The following is a 20,623-nucleotide window of genomic DNA, read 5'->3' as shown; positions in this document are numbered from 1 at the left end:
ATTTCGTTCATCAAGCGCAGCCAGCGGTGAGGGATTATTTTCTGAATTTCAGACCCGGATGGGGGGGGGAAGCTGTGACAGTGATATTGGAAGTAGCGGATTTTGTGTGGGATAAGGACAAGGAGAAAAGTAGGAAGAAGGAGAAAAAAGAGGACTTTGAAATGCTGGCTCTTGCTATAAGAGGCCAGCCACCAAACAGAGGATTTCGAGGTAGAGGCAGAGGTTTTCCGAGGGGGCCGAGAGCCGGAAATCAGAGAGGAAGAGGACAAACGAGGAGTCCATGGCAAGGAGATAGGGCTTGTTTTCAGTGCGGAGAGTACACACATTTCAAGAAGGACTGTCCGTGGAGGACAGGGAACGTGCAACACATTTCTAACAACCCTTCTTACCCAGATTTCACAGGTGCGCAAGCGGATTACCCACCTCCACCCCCTCCCGTTGTCCAACAGACGCCGGCTTCATGGGATCAGTACGGAGGGCGCCCAGCACACCAACAATGACTAACTGTGGAAAGGGAGGGGACAGGATCCGGTCTGATGAATCTGATGTCTTTAGCAGGGATGTTTCTTTCTCTCTCTCTCCCAACACAAGAACCCAGACTGTCCCTAAACGTGCAAGGACAAGCGGTGACCTTTCTGGTAGATACGGGAGCTACATACTCCCTGATTAATGTAGCGCCAGGAAACTGGTTGAGTAAAGAAGTAAAAATGACAATGGGGGTAGATGGAAACCCCACGCCCATGTGCACAACACTACCGTTGCAAGTTAAATACAATGATAAAATGTTTAACCACGTTTTTCTCTACTCTGTTTCTTGTCCCATTTCCTTAATGGGACGTGACATGTTGTGTAAACTGGAGGCTACCTTAACCTGCACCCCTGAAGGGGTGGGCTTGCTGATGAGTGTATTAGGGGTGCCTGCGGGTAATACACTTAGACACAAACATGCAGGAGACGGTTTACCGGGAGACCTTGCTGACCTGCCATCTGACTTGTGGGGCACGGAAGATACAGACGTGGGACTATTGCGATCAGTAAGCCCCGTTCGAATTCAGGTAAAGCCATCCCTCCCGCCACCAAACGTTGCCCAGTACCCTCTGTCATTAGAAGCAAGAGAAGGCATACGCCCCATAATAGAAGGCTTCATTGCAAAAGGAGTTATCCGGCCGCAGCGGACCCCCTGCAACACGCCAATACTACCAATAAAGAAACCTCCAAAGAAACCCGGAGATCCAGTCCGGTGGAGGTTTTGCCAAGACTTGAGGGCGGTAAACAGGTATGTGATCCCTTTGCACACTGTTGTTCCAGATCCAATAACAATTATCAGTCAGATTCCATGGGACGCGAAGTGGTTTACCGTGATTGATCTCAAAAATGCCTTTTTTAGCATTCCTCTCCACCCAGATTCGCAATATCTGTTCGGACTCGAATGGGACCAGCGCTCTTTCGTTTGGACCCGAATCCCACAGGGATACCGCGATAGTCCCGGGGTGTTTAGCCAATGCCTGAGGGACGATCTCGAAGGGTTCACCCCAAAAAGAGGTTCCGTGCTTGTTCTGTACGTTGATGATATTTTGATTACCAATGAGCACCAGGGGGCGCTGCGAGAAGACGGTAAGGCTTTTCTGTTATACTTGCATTCAAGGGGTCACAAAATAGACCCGAAGAAGATCCAGTGGCTATCAGAAAGAGTCAAATACTTGGGGTTTATCTTAACGCCAGAGGGGCGACAAATGGACCCGGGGCGTATTTCTACCATACAAAACTGCCCCCTTCCAAGAACAAAAAGGCAGTTAAGAGGGTTTCTGGGACTGATTGGGTTCTGTAGACCGTGGCTGCCATCATGTGGAGAATTGAGCAAGCCACTATATGCGCTTACTGCAAGCAAGGCTCCTGATCTGATACAATGGAGCCGGGACAACGAGAAGGCGTTTGAATTATTAAAGCAAAGCGTAGCCACGTCCATGTCCCTGAAACCGCCAAATTATGGGAAACCTTTTAATCTGTTTGTACATGAGAGATGTGGGGTGGCCAGTGGAGTTCTGACACAATTATACGGTCCCAGCCATTTCCCAGTGGCATTTTACTCTCAACAGATTGACAATGTAGCTCGTGGGACCCCCACATGCACGCGCACACTGACTGCGGCAGCCTTGCTGCTAACCAAAGTGAAAGGACTGACCCTCGGACACTCCACCACTGTATGGACCTCCCATGCCCTTTCGGCTTTGCTGCGAAAGGGTACCACACAGGTGTTTTCAGCACAAAGACAGCAACAGCTGGAAGCAGAGCTGCTAGAGGATCCAAATGTCAGATTTGAACGCTGTGGACCATTAAATCCAGCCACACTCTTACCCGATTTACCCCTGCCCCTCCCGGAGCATGACTGTGTGCAAGTCTTACAATCTACCTTACAGATCAGACCAGACTTGTCTGATGAGCCATTGCCAGAATTGGATATTATACTGTTTACAGATGGCAGCTCCTATTACCAAAATGGGGTAAGATATACAGGATTTGCGATAACAACACAGTGGGAGGTGGTGGAGGCGACAGCCCTCCCAGGACGATGGGGAGCGCAAGCAGCAGAGATTTATGCGCTGGCCAGAGCATGTCAATTGTCAGCAGGTAAGAAAGTGACTATTTTTACCGACAGCAGGTATGCTTTTGGAGTTATACACTGTCACATTCATCTGTGGAAATACAGGGGGTTTACAACTGCAGGGGGCAAGCCTATCCAACACTTGGAGCTTGTGCAAAAACTGTTACAAACTATTCTTGATCCCTTACAGCTAGCAGTGGTGCATTGCAAGGCACATACTAAGGAACAGGACCCAGTGACTTTGGGAAATGCCCTGGCTGACCAGACTGCACACCACGCAGCATTATTACCTATGAGTATGCCAACTCTGGCACTAGTGACCACTGCTTTTGTCCCGCCTGTATCTGTTTCAATACCCCCACGGGAAGTGAAGCAATGGACTGAACTAGGAGCGATCCTGAAACAACAACTATGGACCATGCCGGACGGCCGAGCGTGTCTACCCAGAGCATTGTATCACGCAGCAGCAAAATGGTTCCATGACCATGGAGGCCATTACGGCATACTTGCCTTATCAGATTCGATCACACGTTTCTGGTATGCCCCTGGAATTCAACCCGTATGCGGCGCAATAGTGAAAGCATGCCACATTTGCCAAGCCAACGGACCAGCTTTACCAAACAGGGCCCCACAAGGGGGTAGACCCGTGCCGGCTGCACCTTTTACTCAGCTCCAAATCGACTTCGTTGATCTCCCTAAGGCGGAAGGAAAGAAACATCTTCTAGTCATGGTATGCCCTCTAACAGCATGGGTAGAGGCATTCCCAACCACAAACGCTACGGCAACAACGGTGACCAAAATATTACTGAAAGAAGTAATACCGCGGTTCGGAATTCCAGAGGTAATAGACTCAGACCGAGGAACACACTTTACAGGACAGATTTTGACAAAAATTGAAGAAGGTCTGGGAATTAAACATGTGTTCCATACCGCTTACCATCCACAATCATCCGGAGCGACGGAAAGACAGAACCGGGAAATTAAGACAGCGTTGGCTAAGTATACTCAGGAAACAGGCTTAAGGTGGCCTCAGGTACTCCCTCTCGTTCTTTTCCATTTGCGTACCCGCCCTACCCGGGCGTTAGGGCTTTCACCGTTCGAATTAGTGTATGGCAGGCCTCCCACAAAAGGGGGGTGCTTGCCAAATGTGGAGGTTTCACTATTGGGGGGGGATCACATAACTGTATCCCAGTATCTTTCTTTGCAGACCAGGCTCCGGGAACTGTGGAAAGCTGCCGGATCCACTAAGACGGTACCCCTTGAGGACCAGGTGCATCCATACAACCCCGGGGACTTTGTTTGGGCAAAGAAATTCGTGAGGGGCGATTCCTTGCAGCCAAGATACACGGGACCACATCAAGTCCTGTTGACTACACAAGCTGCTGTTTTCCTAGAAGGACGAAAGTCGTGGATACATCATTCCCACGTAAAGCCAGCTGTAGTAGCGGCACCGCCACCACCCCAGGTCCCCAAGATACGGTTGCAGAGGAACGAAGAAACCGGCCAGTGGCAGGCGGCACAATTCCCTTTCCAGAACGCGGACATTGAATAAGACATCAACACAGAAATGCTCCAACAAACAGAAAGGATGTCTATTTACTTATGGGGGATGACTGTGTTAGCTCGATATGCCTTACCCCTTTGCTGCCCCCCAAACGTGAAGATATGCAATGATAATGATTATTACTACCTGAAAGACTTTGGACGAACAATCCCAAAAACACGGGATTGCCCAGACCCTTTTCTTTACGATGTAAATCAGATAAAGGAAGGGATAGTGAAGGCTGACATAGCGGGACGGTTGTGTCATAAAACAGCCGTTATCTTGCAACATAATTATACTGGCCGCTGGGTAACGCATTGCACCCAGGCTGAAATCGAATGGCCTATTAGACTTGCACTTCGATGCTGGCAATATCGACATATGCCTAATTACGGCTGCCCTCCAGAGGTAGACATAACATCTATAAGTTCAGAATATAACATGCTTACTTTCCAGGTTAAATATGGAACAACCCAGCCCAAGATGGCAGAAAGACCAAAGTTTTGTGTAGGTATTGGAGAACCATCATGTTATGCATGGCTAAAAGATAAACTGGGCGCTCAGAAACCCATACAAGACAAGGTGACACAAGCTACACAAACCAGGAAAACATGGGGCGGGTTCAAACATAGAAACACTAAAAGAGGCGATGGGTGGGACGGAAATACTTTTGTTGCCTTAATGGAAGAAACAGCTCCGGAAAAGGGCACCTGTTATGTTTGTGCACACACCCCACCGCACGGACAGGCGGGAGTCCCCTTGACGGGGGCCCCATTGCCGTTAAATGACTATCTCTCCTTCGCCTCACATTCCAGCTCACAGGAACTAGAAGGGGGGTTGGTTCTTAGTGGGCCCATCGCTAGATCAGTATGCGTAGGCAGCGGAAGCCAGCCAGCGGGAGGGATGTTATGCGATGGCTTAATTTACTCTACAAAACCAGGTAATTGGTCTTTTATAAATGAAACACGAAAAGCAGCGGGTTTAACGTGGCTTTCTATTTGGCAGCATTTGCTACACCTGACTTTTGCGGACCACCATTTAGTACCTTTCCTTACAGATCTAGTGGATCATCAAACCCCAGCTGGACTCTGGTGGCTTTGTGGGCACTCAGCGGTAAGGAAATTACCAGTAACGGGCTCCTGGACCTGTACTTTGGGAAGAGTAGTTCCAGGACTCCGGGTTTCCTCCACATTGCCTACTCTGCGTCGCCGTAACAAAAGAAGCACAGGGGAGGCAGTGCTGAGAGGTTTCTTTCCACAGTATGGCACAGCCAAAACATACCAGGAGCTCATAGAATTGTCTCAAGCTTTTGAGCGTTTTATGAATGATTCGGCCATTGCCTTTTCGGATCTCACCAACGAACAAGGGCAAATTAGAACTGTAGTTCTCCAGAACCGGCTCGCTTTGGACTTTTTATTGAGCTCCCACGGGGGGGTCTGTTCGCTGATAGGGAGCGAATGTTGTACCCACATAACAGACAGTAAGGCTGATGTCATAAAACACATTAACGACATCGGAAATATATATCACGAAGTAGAGCACATAGAAAATTTTTCCTTGTTCTCGAGCTTCTCCAATTGGTTTTCAGCCTGGCCCAGTTGGCATAAGATCTTATTTTATATTGTTGTAATAGGTGCCTTGTTAATTTCAGTTTGTTGCTGTGTACAATGTATTCCCAATTTAATGCAACTGGCCTCTGCCTGCCTGAACCGACTCACAGTGTCCCTTTTCAAAAAACCACAGCCAACTTACATGGAATTGGCTTTGAGACCGGCTTGGCAATCCAAACAAGGTGATGCAGCTACCTGAGAGACTAACTAGTCTCTCAGGGCTGAAAGGGGGGATTGTTGTGTTCAAATTGAAACCCCTGTGTTAATAAAACTATAATTCACTGGTCTTACCTAAACCAGCTTAGGCTTCATGAGAAATAGAACCAGAGTGACATTTATCTGACTTTCGGTATAAAATGTAGATTTATTTCCTTGTGACCTGACCCTTACCAACATTCCAGTGGCTCACATAATAAAAGCCGGATTACGCTGGAGACTCCCCTACTATGCATTTCATACCGTATATATGCTTATGGCTTTGCTTATTACTGTCAAAATGTTTCACACAGAAATGTCAAAGACTGCTTTATTGTCCCTCATAGCTCTCGAGTTGTATCCCTCCCTTTTGATATGCAAGACGAAATGATACCATGTCTGTGTTTAAGTTAGAGGGCGCCCGGTTGCAATTGAACCTCCTCTTCCCATGCGCCTTTGTCCGTTCCTGCATAGTGCTTATCTCAAGGACATGTGAAATATGTAGACAAGTTGACAGTGCAATGTTTCCACTTTTGTTCTTCTCCTGTACCCCTTTTTTGTTTCTCACATACGTCCTAAAGCTAGGGCAGTTAGCAATTGTTTCTTTATGTTTTATGACGTGAACATGATACTGTAAATTTCGGGGTAAACCTATATAAACCCCCATCTATCAATAAACGCGGTTCCCATGCTCACCTGCTTTGGCTTGTGAGTATTGGGTCCCCTTTGCAAAGGCTTTGTTTTGTGTTGTTTGATCTCTGATAGTGGGTTCATTTTTACTCAGCTCCGCACTCTCCCGGGGTGTAATAAGTGAGCTGGGGTAACAGGACAGCTTGCGTGTTGGGTTTGGATCTAACAATGGCAATTAAAGCACTTCATTGCCTAGATTGTATCTGTACTTTGTTTTCTCTTAAGGACTAGGCCAATCCACGAACGACAGGGCTGCCAAAATAGTCAGCACACTAGAATTTAGACGTAGCACACCCTGCACATTAGATGCCAGGCAACTCATAATGATTCACACAGATAACACAATGCTGTGCTCATTAGAGCTCCATGCTCACGTCAGTTTCCTTTGAATCCTCCTGACCTGACTATTTGTGGAAACTGAGCCACCTGTATTGAAGACAGGGCTTTACTTGGGTCTGAGCTCAACTCTGGCATCTGTTTTCAGTGCCAAGACATAAGTCCAAAGCACTATGTAAGAATAGTTGTACATAGTTCATTTGAATCAGGGTTGGAATTCTAACACAAGAAGAAGGTAGGCCCCCACAGACTGCATGAAGAACCCGACATATTATGTCAAACTGTGGCTCCTCGCCATAAGGGGAGGTCATCATTCAGCATTAAGCACTCAGGCCAAAGAAGGAAGAGAACCAAATATATAACAATAACATCTGAGAAGCTCTAGAGTCTGCTGTAGTAACGGTGTGTATGTGTATATAATTATATGTGTACATTTATTGTTAACATATTCAAATAAACTGACAAGTTTTTAAAATATTTCTATTTCTCTCACACAAATAAATGGTTAAATATTAAGGCTGTATACGCACCATACATTTAAAGCAATGGCTTCCCCTGGAGAATCCTGGGAACTATAGTTTTCAGGATTCTTTGGGAGAAGCCGACTGCCTTAAATATATGGTGTGCACACAGTCTTAAGAACTGAAAATAATATTTATTATTACATTTATATCCCACCTTTCCTCCAAGGAGCCAAAGGTGACATCTGTGGTTCCCCTGTTCCCCATTTTATCCTCACAAAGATCCTGTGAGGTAGGTTAGGGTAAGAGACATTGGCTGAGCCAAGGTCACTGTGTGAGCTGGCCTCCCCCTTTAAAATGACTGCTTAGGCTGGTCTCTGCTTGGACCCCCTGAATTCCACCCCTGATTTGAATGTTCCCCCACAAAGCATTCCCTGTATGTGGAAAATGAACATGCAGTTGGGAAACTTTAGTTTAGCATTCTCTTGAGTTATTTTTCTATATGAAGGAAAGTGATGTTGTTTTTAATGTGGGGAGCATTCAAAATACACCACCATCCCAGACTCCACAGCATGGAGTGATGCCCTCTCCTCTGGAATTTGCTATTTGATTCTGTTGGTTTGTACAAACTGGGCCTGTGCTATACAGTAGTCTAGTAGCAAATCCAGAAGTGTAGGGTCCCTTCATAATAGTCACAGCCACGCCCCCTTCTAAGATTATACAACTTTCTATGCAACTTTCTAAGATTATAGAATAATCAGGCCAGGCTTGAATACTGTACTGCTGTCTGCTTCTCTAGCACTGTCACCACTTGACTGTCCTTTCTCACTGTCAGAGATGTTGCTTGAATTACTGAATTCAGTGTATGCATGCTTATCTCTTGCTGCTACCAAACTGCTTGATGATGTAAGTGGGATGCTATCATCAGGATTCACTGTCTCTTTTTCTGCAATTACAGAATTCTCACTCTCCACAACTTAGCTTTTTGAAGTAGGAACTAACAGGAACCCCTTTTACTGATTGGCTCCAATCAGCAGGAGATGACAAGGAACGAAGTCAGAAGTTTCTTCAGAAGCACTCCCCTTTCATGTTGATTGGCTCATAAGACGCTTGAGACTTAGGGACACTGTTGGGACCTGGCTCCCCAAAAAGTAAGGGGTCCAAGACCCTGGACAAGTACACCTGTGCTGCTATATTAACACACACAGCCAAAAGTGTAAGATAGCTAAGATCAAAGGTAACATACTTTCCTTTACTCCCTATATTTTATGTGCAACCCTTCTTCTGACAAACACACCGATTAGAGAAGATGATAGGCACATTCCAGCAAACAGCTATGACTAATGGTGGTTGGATTAGCAGTAACTAATTTAAATCACTCATTGATGAGATACATGGCTAAAATTCTATGCACATTTATTTGGGAGTAAGACTCACTGAAACATGATAGACCTTACTTTTGAGTAAACAAGTGTTTTTTGTAAACCACCTTTTTAGAACATGGCATACGGTGAAGGCTGATCAGTTCGGGCAAATGGGGCACTGCTCACCATCAGTCTACCCTCAGCCAGACCCAACCTGCCTGCCGTCTCACTTACAACCAGTCAGGCTCTATCTGTCATTGGCTCTGGCTCCACCTACTGTTGGTCTACCTGCCTTCCACCCCGCTGGTCCAAATGGACACCAGCCAACACTGATGATATATCAATGTTTTAAACAAAGAAATAGATAGATAGGTAGATATCATCATCATCATCAACAACAACAACAACAACATTTCTATCCCGCCCTTTCTCCTAACAGGAGCCTAGGGTAGCAAACAAGGGACAAAACATTAAAAACATCTTAAAACATCTTTTAAAAATATCTTTAAAACATGTATTTTTAAAAAAAATTAAAATCCTAAAAAGCAATTCCAATACAAACTCAGACTGGGATAAGATCTCTACTTAAAAGTATTGTTGAAAGAGGAAGGTCTTCAGACAGACAGATAGATAAATAGATAGATAGATATTCATAGGACTGAGCTCCTAGTCATGACAAATGTCTGTTGGATTATGCCCATTATTTCCCCCCCCTCATAATTTACTGATTGAAAATAAAACCTTGTCCCTTCCAGAAGTTACACAAATCAGTTCTTTCAGACATCTCAGATTAAGCAGGGGAAATTTTTTTTATACACATACCACTTTGCTGAATTTTCTTCGACAGAGAGTTTTCTTTTCCTAGATGAAATTTAACCAACTCTTCTGTATAGGATAGGGAGTTTGTATCACATCAACGGCACACTGGCATGTTATGAGATTGTGCCTTGACTATTTATGTCCAGGAAAACTAATTGTTGGTTGCAAAAATTGATCCTGACCTGATAATGTGTAAAAACAGTCATTAGTCCTGCATGACAAACTAGTAAATTAGATGCTGAGGTTGCTGTCCTTGCACAATTGGGGAATTGCAGAGGCTTGGTCTCACTGATAGTCAACATTGGATTACACACTGCTGGAATTAATATGCTTCTATATATAGAGGTGCAAAACCAGTATGCCTGTGATTGTGAGATAGCCACTTTTAAATGAGCTAATTTGATAAATTGAAAAGTAAAATAACTTAGCATGACTAACTTACTTTAATGTTTTGTCTGATTTTGAGGAATAAGAAGGCATATGAGAAAATGATCTCATTCCATTCCCCCTAAAATAGGGATGGGGGACTCTGATGTTGCCAGAATATGGCTTCCATCAGTCACATCCACACCATACATTTAAAACACACTGCATGCACATTTTAAGGACATGACTTCCTCAAATAATCCTGGGAACTGTAGAGGAGACCAGGGTTCAAATCCCCAGTCAGCCATGAAGCTTGCTAAGTGATCTTGAGTCAGTCACAGTCTCTCAGCCTTAACTACCTCACAGGGTTGTTGTGAGAATAAAATGGAGATGGCGGAGAACCATGTACACCACCTTGAGCTCCTTGGAGGAAAAATGGGATATAAATGTAATCATCATCATCATCATAGGTGACCTTTGGGGGAAGCCATGAGTGTTAAATGTGCCTTGAACATACAGTGTGGATGCGGCATCCCTGACCACTGGCCATGATGGCTGGGGCTGATAGGAGCAGGAATCCAACAACTTCTGGAGATCCACTTTCCCCATCCGTGCCCTAAAAGAAAAAAAGAAAAATGGAGGGCAAAGATCCCTCCTTTTGTCATGTGTGTGTGTGTGTGCTCGCGTGCGTGCTCAACTGTAGGGGGGAAAGATCCCATTGAGAAATGAGAACTAGAATGTGACAATGGATAGAATGCAATGATGATAATGATGGCATTGAGCATATATACAGCAATGGTTGAGTGTTCAAAGCGTTCTATATATGAGTAGGCCCATCTAGTCCAGCATCCTGTTCTCATAGTGGCCAACCAGATGCCTATGGGATGCTTGCAAGCAGGACCTGAGTACAACAGCCCTCTCCTCATTTGTGGTTAGGGAAAGCTGAATTTATCAAATTCACACTTTCCAAAACAGTATGAGATCCGAAACACACCCTTCTTTTGAAATTCACGCTTACCTGAATTTCATGAAGCAGGTCTCCAACCAAGCAATGTTTACAGAAATGCATATATTAGGGGAGAGTGTGCACAAAATGAATGCATTGATGAAAATGACATACAGAATGCATTGCATTAGGACAAATTGCTTGCAAATAACTGCTTGCAAAATATGAGAAACTGAGAGAACTGAGTTCCCTATTATATGAACAATCCTTACCATGGGTGACTGCCTTATACTAGGTCAGACTGTTATCTACCCAGCAACAGCTTTATAGGATCTCAAATAGCTAAGGGCCTTTCCTACCACCTGCTCCCTGAGATCCTGTTAACTGGCAATGCCAGGGACTGAATCTACAGCCAGTTGCATGCATTATGCTCTACCACACTGAGTTATGGTGCTTCTGTTTAAGAAGCTAAGGAGAGCCCTGCTCCATCAGACCAAAGACCCTTCTCCTCCAGCAAATCAGGTGCCTATGGGAAGCTCACAAGCAGAATGCTAGCACAATACCACTCTCCCGTTGCTGTTTTCCAGAGACTGGTCTTCAGAGGCATACTGCCGGTGATAGCCGTCATGACTAGTAGCCACCGATAGCCTTATCGTCTAATCCTCTTTTAAAGCTGTTCCAGTTGGTGGGTATCCCTACACTGTGTGGCAGCAAATTCCATAGTTTAACTACATACTGGGTGAAGAAATACTTCCCTTTCATCGTGAGCTTGATAGTGGCTAGTTGTTTTTGTTTTTTAAAAGCAGCCACTATGAAAAGGGCCTTCATAAAAGAACCTGCATGGAGCACGGCTGAGGTGAACACCTCAGCCTATCACACATGTGAGCCATTAGGATACTGCAGCTCTAGAAGACTTGGGTTTGAGTGCCTGCTCCACCATGGACTGTCAAAGCTTCACAACAGGGGTCCGGTGCCTGCACAAGATTTCCTCATCACTCTTCCCGAGTGCATTTTAGCCTGCATTAACAGAAGTATAGTTTCCAAATCGCGTGACATATTGGTTCCCCTCTATTCAGCACTGGTTAGGCCTCATCTCGAGTACTGCGTCCAGTTCTGGTCTCCGCACTTCAAGAAGGATGCAGACAAACTGGAACAGGTTCACAGGAGGGCAACAAGGATGATCAGGGGACTGGAAACAAAGCCCTGTGAGGAGAGACTGAAATAACTGGGCATGCTTAGTGTGAAGAAAAGACTGAGGGGAGATATGATAGCACTTTTCAAGTACATGAAATGTTGTCAAACAGAGGAGGTCTGGGATCTCTTTTTGATCGTCCCAGAGCGCAGGACACAGAATAACAGCTCAAGTTGCAGGAAGCCAGATTTCGACTGAACTTCAGGAAAAACTTCCTAACTGTTAGAGCCATACAACAATGGAACCAATTACCTAGAGAGGTAGTGGGCTCTCCGACACTGGAGGCATTCAAGAGGCAGCTGAACAGCCATCTGTCGGGAATGCTTTGATTTGGATTCCTGCATTGAGCAGGGGGTTGGACTTGATGGCCTTATAGGCCCCTTCCAACTCTACTGTTCTCTGACTCTGTGATTCCATGGTTGAATTGATGGGGGGTGGGAAGAACAGGGGCATCTGGCTTTGTTCCTTCCAGGTAGTGGAAGCATCAAAATGTACATCAAGCCAGGAGCAGCTGGTAAGGCAGAGCTAGGTGTTGTTGTTTCCTTGGCTTCTCAACACAGAGGTCACTGCAGTGTACGGATGGAAAGATTTGTCCATTTTGGTTCTCTCAGTTTCTAATTTTTTTCAATCTGAAATTCAGTTCTCCACATTTCTGCAGCAATTTGCGATTTTAAAAAAAATCCTCATTAAAATTATCCAGCATTTTAGTGCAAATTTTTCCCAATAAACACATTTTTGTATGCAGTATTTTGATGAATGTACACAGTTTTGCAAGCAATTTCTCATCATAGAATGCATTTTTGTATGCTGTTTTCACACACTATATTCATTTGAAGGCACACTTTCCCCTAACACATGCATTTTTGTAAACATTGGTGAACTGCATTGCAAATTGTGCAAATTTTGAAGGATGGCTGTGTTTCAGTTCTCATATTGTTTTGAAAAATGTGGATTTGATAGATTTGGCGAACCGAATCAAATTTCTTGCCCATCCCTACTGAGGTGCAGGTGTAGTGGTGGAGCCAATCTGACGCTCCCACCACTGTTCCTGTACTGCACTGACCTTCCTGCTGCCTGGCCCCTTCTCCTCTCCCTCTCCATTACCGGCAGCAGCAACCTCTGCACTGGGAAAGTCGGTAAGCAAAGCCACCCCGCCAACCAACTGCTACTGTCCCCAGCTACTAAAAGTTGGATAGCAAGATCTGCGTGCTATCAAAAAATGATTTCTGTACAGACTGAAGATCGCTGATGAAAGGATGTTTTTAAGCTGTGTTTTAGAATGTTTTTAACTGTTATATAATATTTTGAACCATGTTATAGGTTTTTAATTATCATTGTTTTATTTATTTATTTATTATTTGATTTATATCCAGCCCTTCCGACCAACTGGTTTTGCAATGTTGTTAATTGTTTTAAAGTATGTTTTTCTTCTTGCTAAAGTGCTCTATGTTCATCGCCCTGGGCTCCTTCCGAAGGAAGGGTGGGATATCAATTCAATAAATGAACCTGATATGAACCTACTTGGACCCCTTACTTCTTCTTATGAGGCCCTTCTCCAGGTCCCCCCTCTGAGGTGACAAGGGAGAAGGCCTTTTCAGTTGTGGCTCCCCATCTGTAGAATGCGCTCTCTGGTGAGGTCTACCTGGAACCTTCATTGACATCTGTTCAGTGTCAGATAAAGACTTACCTTGTTTTCCTAGGCGTTTGTTTGGTAGAGATGATGTGTCTGTTATTTGTACGCTGCGCAAGCTCCCTGTGGTCGCATGGGGGTGTTGTTGTTTTATTATTCTGTTTTTATAGTATGATAATTTGTTTTTGTTTTTAACATTGTTGTAAGTCACCTGGAGACCTTCGAGTGGCAAGCAACTAATAAATCTAACAATAAATAAATCTAATGATAATAAAATAATACAGATCATCCTTGCTGTGATGGGGTACAGGCTATGTATTGCCAGACTCTGCTTGACCCAAAATGCTTCTGAACCAGTGAGAATGGCCTAATGACCCCAAAGGGTCAGCACACCGCAAACTATTTCATGAAGACCATTCTTATAATTTTTATCATTTATTTAACAAAATTTGTATACCGTTTGATTGTAATAAAACCTAGAAGCGGTAAAACTTATACGCTAGTTTATTGAGGACTCAGTCGTGTTCATGCTCGGACTTTTCTCACCGTGTCCTTATGACATCATCATCATCAGAATGCCAACCTGTACTTTTTCTTCTTTTAATCCGACAAAAAAAACAACCCATTACATATCTACAGTCATAGCTGTTGTAGAAGCTCCTTAGCACATTTTTGGGGGGGGGGGCAGTTTGTCACGTCTGTGGTGACAGGATGTTTCAGTGTGTAGCCTTTATTGCTACACACCCTAACTTGTTTGCTTCTCACATGACCAGATTTGTGCAAGATGTGTAATAATTAGAAAAAACATTCTCGGGGATACCTTGTGCTTTGAGTGGGGTGTGTGCGTGTTCTTTCTGTAAATTAAGATAATTCCTGTCTCCCAGCCTTTGCTGACATTCAACTTCAGTTTAAAGCACCCAGCAATCCAACTGTGCTGCTGAGAGCAGAGAGGGGAATCAAAGCAGGCCTCCTGAGCCTCTTCTCCGTTTTTTCAAATTTCCTCAAGAGGTTCCTCAAGAGCAAGCCCCTTTTGCATTGATTCAGAGCTATCAGAGAACTTGAAGAAAATAGCAGGAAGAGCAAGCCCAGTGGCATGTTCGGTGAAGTTTTTTTCCTGTCTGAAGTCATAGTCTGTATTAATTTTATATTGCTGAACTCCTTGAAATATGTGGATGTCCATGCGCTTTTAAATTATACTCCGGTTATATGGGAATTAACAGCAGGGGAACAAAAATGGACTTTACGTGCCCTAATGGTCACTTTGAGCCTAGAAGGACAAATACTCGCCAACTATTATGCAATGGTCTAATGACGTAAATGCCTTTGCTACATTTCAGTGTACTATTTATAAACACCCACTTTGCCTGGATACATATTTGGACATTTGGATGGGACATATATTAATCTATATGGGTAAACTAAAATGGATGCATTATTGGTTAAATATACTGTTAATATGAGCTGGCAGTGGGTTTTTTCTTTCATTTTTTTCTTTCCTTTTATGGTTCCCCCCCCCTTTAATGAAATTGCAATTAAAAAAAACCCCTGCAGCAGGAGGAAGCCCTGTTGCACAGATCTATTAGAGAGTCTTGCGGGAAAATTAGCAGGAAGAGGCAAGTGTCTCTGTGCTGCAAGAAACCCCCTTGCCACCTCTTACTGTGTTTTTCAAACCTCTCCAGTGCTTTAAGGGGAAGTATAACAAACTGAGGTTAAACTTCCCCTTAAAGCACTGGAGAGGTTTGGGGAAAAAAACCAAAGGCTAGGAAGAGAGGAAATGCCTTAATTTACAGAAAGAAAGCACATACACATGCAGTACCCCCCTTCCAACTCAGAGCGGGCCCAATTAGTTTTTGTTATTACAGATCTTGCACAATTCTGTTAAATCAGAATTGCAGGGATTTCCTTATAAATGAATAAGCAAACTGCAGTTTAATCCTGTGAACTAGTTGGAGGAAGGGAGAAGAGTGATTGAAGGGAGGGGCAAAAACCCTCCCCTGGAATATTTTTCCCGCCAAATTTCTGGTGTGGATGCCAAGCAGCAGAATAGCAATGCATATGGTGGCTGAAAAATGGGAAATGTGGCTGGTCCATTAAGGCAAATGGGGCAGTGCCCCACAGGCCTCAGTCTGCCCTCAGCCAGTCCCCACTTGTCTGCCTTCTTACCTACAACCCTGGAGTGAACGCTGGCTGTCAGCTTCTTCCTCCTTAGTCTCACTGTTGACTTATCAGAACGCAGCAGGAAGGAGGTTGGGGACTAAGTTAGAATCAGCTGGCTTCGCCCATCATTGGCTCCACTTTCTCTTGGTCATCTTGCCTTCCGCCCTACCAGTCCCATTGGGCATCAGCCACCACTGGCTTTCATCCTCACCTGCCGGTCGTGCACACAGAAACATTGAATCGGGACTTCTTGTTTGTGAGGTCACCCCCCCGTCGGGGACAACCTTAATATGGGAATCCAAACCTAGCAAGAGAAGGAAAAGTGAGCAGAAGTGGCTGTTCCATCTCCTTGCTTCTGTTGAAGGTAGAGGGGAACTGGCAGGACTACAAAGAGGAGCCGGGCCAGGGCCTATCCAGGGCTGGCAGTGGGTCCTCTGCTGGAGTGGGGGTCTCAGCAGGTGCCCGACGATGCCAACTTCTGATGCCAGCCCTGACACAGCTGATACATGCACATACAACTGATGCAGATGCGATGCTACTGAAGGTGTTATTGAACTGGCCGGACACATTATTGGAAGCTGTCGTATACCTACTCAGATCATTGGCCCATCTAGCTCAGTGCTACCTACACCGACTGGCAGCAGCTCCCCAGAATTTCAAGCAGGAGTCTCCCCAGCCCCCATCTGATGATGCCAGGCACGGAAGCAGATACTCTCTGCGTGACTAGACCCACCTCCGTACAGAGCTACTACTTGCCTGACCCTAATAGGTCATGGTTCCTAGGTGTGATTTCTTTCGATGCTTATAAACACTGCTTTTAACGATTGAAAAGACTCCTTTGGGCTACTGAGAAAAAAAGATCTATTTCCAAATATTTATTAAAATATCCTATATATGTGTATGTATGCGTGAGACAGTAGTTGGGGCCAAGGCTCCCTTCCTGCAACAGGAAAAGGGAGTCTCTGGGTCCAACCCATTATTCGTAAAACGTGCATTTTGTTGAAAAGCTGATGTCATGTTGCTGCACTGTGATTGCTGTCGTTTGGGTGTGGGGGTGAATGATGTGAGCCCAATGGGAGAAGCATTGTGAAAGGCAGTGAAATCATCTTCTTCATTAGCATCACCCACTTACAGACACGTGGCTGGCGAGGTGCAAAGCTGGGATAAGCCAGCTTTTAGTCCACATGAAACACATGCAAACGGGCAGAACTTGTCAGATGAAAAGGAATCTAGCAGGACAGAGCTATTGAGTCTTTTAGAGCTGTAAGGATTTGGCTGATGCAGAGATGGGGAAACCAAAGTCTTGCACGTATATTCCAAATGAGTATTGCATGGTTTTTAATAAGACAGCACTCCTAGCCACATCACAGCAGGAAACAATTCAAACCTTAATAAAACAAATGCCATAAAAGTGAACTCATTGTTGCTCTTTGAAAGCTGTACCTGCCACACCCTACTAGGGAAGAATTTCCAAGATCAATTGTGCAATGTATTCCTGTTATGCAACATAGCTTCCTCAGTGGAGGGATTGGATTGGCCACTCCAGCTAGTAGTCTAGCTTTTTTTTTTTTTTAAAAAAGAACACCCTCTTTGTCATCATGAAAAGGGCACTTGTGAATGAGAAATCCCTGTGAACTCGTCTCCTGCCATCCAACACCTTCTACTGTCTCATGCTATTGTAATATTGTCACTAGAAACTTACTGCAAACATAATTATAGGCTGGAAAAAAATTATAAAATAATTCTGAGCCACATTTAACTGTACAAGTAGCTCAGGGTTAATTCATTCTCATCTGTTAACTGGCCATAATCAATGCTCTTCTGTCTATGATGCCATATTAAGAGTGTCTGGTTCAAAGCAGGAGTACTCACCCTAAACCAGTGCCTGGAGACTGTGAAAGGCTGGATGTGGGGATAACAAACTGAAACTTAATCCAGACAAGACACAAGTGTTGCTGGCCAAGGGGAAAACTGCCCCAGGGATAGGTTGTATCCTGTTCTGGATGGGGTTGCACTCCTCTTGAAAGAGCAGGTCCGCAGTTTGGGAGTTCTTCTGGATCCAGCCCTGCTGCTGGAATATCAGGTGGCTGCAGTACCAGGAGTGCTTTTGGCCATCTCAAAATGGTCTGCCAGCTGCGTCCATTCCTGGAAGCAATGACTTGGCCACAGTGACACTCGGATTGGTGACATTGAGGCTTGATTACTGTAACACACTCTACGTCGGGCTGCCTTTGAAAATGATTCAGAAACTACATTTGGTCCAAAATGCAGCAGCCAGAATGTTAACTGGAGCACGGCACAGGCAGCATGTTTCCCCTGTGCTTTATCGACTCCACTGGCTCCCAACTTGTTTCCTGGCCCAGTTCAAAGTGCTGGTTTTGACCTTAAAAGCCCAAAATGGCCTTGGACCAGTGTACCTAATCCATATGTTCCTACCCTGGATTTAAGATCATCTGCCTCTGGTCTCCTCTGCGTGCCTAGAATGAAAGAAGTTAGATTGACAGGCACATGGGAGAGAGTGTTTTCAATTGTGGCTCCCAGACTTTGGAATTCCCTGCCCCAAGAAGCCCACTTTGCTCCCACCCTGATGGTTTTCTGGAAACTTGTAAAAACTATTTTGTTGTGTAGAGCTGGTTGGACTGATGGGTCAGCCTGACAGTTTTAAGTTTTTTATCTTTTATTTTTATCTTTTAAGTTCTTTTATTCTCACTCCCTCGTATGTGTATGCACACATATACAAGTATGTATGTTTGTATGAATGTGTATTGGGAACCAATTGGTTCCCAATAGGAAAGGATGTGACACGGGTGTATTTTATCATCCTATTTGTTTAATCTGTACACAGAACATATCAGAAAGCGGGACTGGACCAAGATGGAGGTGTGAAAATTGGAGGGAGAAATATCAGTAATTTAAGATATGCAGACGATACCATACTCTTAGCAGAAACCAGTAATGATTTGAAATGAATGCTGATGAAAGTTAAAGAGGAAAGCACAAAAGCAGGACTACAGCTGAATGTTAAGAAGACTAAAGTAATGACAACAGAAGATTTATGTAACTTTTAAAGTTGACAATGAGGACATTGAACTTGTCAAGGATTATCAATACCTCGGCACAGTCATTAACCAAAATGGAGAAATCAGAAGAAGGCTAGAACTGGGGAGGGCAGCTATGAGAGAACTAGAAAAGGTCCTCAAATGCCAAGATGTATCACTGAACACCAAAGTCAGGATCATTCCCAATCACTATGTATGGATGTGAAAGTTGGACAGCGAAAAAAACGGATAAGAGAAAAATCAACTCATTTGAAATGTGGTGTTGGAGGAGAGCTTTGTGCATACCATGGACGGCAAAAAAGACAAATAATTGGTTAGAACAAATTAAACCAGAACTGTCACTAGAAGCTAAAATGATGAAACTGACGTTATCATACTTTGGACACATCATGAGAGGACATGATTCACTAGAAAAGACAATAATGCTGGGAAAAACAGAAGGGAGTAAAAAAAGAGGAAGGCCAAACAAGAGATGGATTGATTCCATAAAGGAAGCCACAGACCTGAACTTACACGACCTGAACAGGGCGGTTCACAACAGATGCTCTTGGAGGTCACTGATTCATAGTGTCACCATACATTGTAATCGACTTGAAGGCATATGACAACAACATGTGTGTGCATGTGTATGCATAATGCATTTTATATATTTTAATTGTATTTTATGCACTTTAATTTACTGTAATGTTTGTTTTTATTGTGTATTTTATTATATATGTGTGCAATTTTATTGTAGCCGCCCTAGTGCCCTATTGTAGGGTAGAAGGGCGAGATAGAAATATTTTAAACAAATAATACATAAACAACTTCAGTAGTTTTCTGGATGCCCTGCAGGAATCAAACTACTGGAAAAGAAGTGGTATCAACTAGAACTAAACAAAGTAATGAGTTAATTGGCAAATTAGTCTGTCACCATTTTAAATTGTGAGCTTTCAATCTAGTCATTTAAATTGGAGCTTTCCCTGCTTAAAGTTTGTTCCAAGTGATACTGTTAAGCACCCACAGCAGAAGCATTTTCAGGGGCTCCTCAGCTATGCAGTGGCTGCTGTTAGAACCATGCTTTGGGGCAGCCTTTCCCAACCAGTGTGCCTCCAGATGTTGTTGGACCACAATTCCTTTCCTGACCATTGGCAATGCTGACTGAGGCTGATGGGAGTTGTGGTCCAACAACATCTGAAGGCATACTGGTTGGGAAAGGCTGCTTTGGGGGCTCATATCAGTTTGCACTGCCCACAGGCTGGCACAGTGTATGAAAGAGATGTGATGGTATCTGCCATTATCTTGGAGGTATGCTTGGAACTGCTCTTGCCCTTATAAATGCAACACGCACGTATTGGGGTTGAAAGGTCAATATTCTTTCTGCACCCATGTTCTCCTTGCTGACGACACAAGTTGTTGTCAAGAACATCCTCTTTAACAGGTGGCAAGTTCTGAACAGCCTCTTGAATGCTATCCTTATTTACTGCTTAGAGCTGCCGCTTCAGCCCTGTCCTCTACCCTGTACAGCTAGCTTCTGCAAGGCAAAAGATGATACGATTGGTGCACAATCTGGTTGCAGGCAGAGTACCAGACTATTCAAGGGTGAAAAAAACAGGGGAGGAAGCTGCTTTAGATTTCACTATGGAAGCATTTGCCCAGAAGCAAGTTCTGAAT

General features: G+C 44.3%; 1 protein-coding gene across 1 annotated transcript in view; it reads right to left on the bottom strand.

The window, feature by feature from the left end:
- LOC133364361 (placenta-specific gene 8 protein-like) overlaps positions 1–9,715 on the bottom strand; it is a 30,425-nt gene extending 20,710 nt beyond the window's left edge. The window contains exon 1 of the mRNA XM_061584771.1: positions 9,624–9,715. The gene's annotated coding sequence lies outside the window, so the exon portion shown is untranslated. The remainder of the gene's footprint in view (positions 1–9,623) is intronic.
- Between the last annotated feature and the right edge of the window lie 10,908 nt (positions 9,716–20,623).

The sequence above is a fragment of the Rhineura floridana genome, chromosome 9 (assembly GCF_030035675.1).
Source record: "Rhineura floridana isolate rRhiFlo1 chromosome 9, rRhiFlo1.hap2, whole genome shotgun sequence".
Taxonomy (NCBI): domain Eukaryota; kingdom Metazoa; phylum Chordata; class Lepidosauria; order Squamata; family Rhineuridae; genus Rhineura; species Rhineura floridana.
This window is presented reverse-complemented; position numbering and strand designations above follow the sequence as displayed.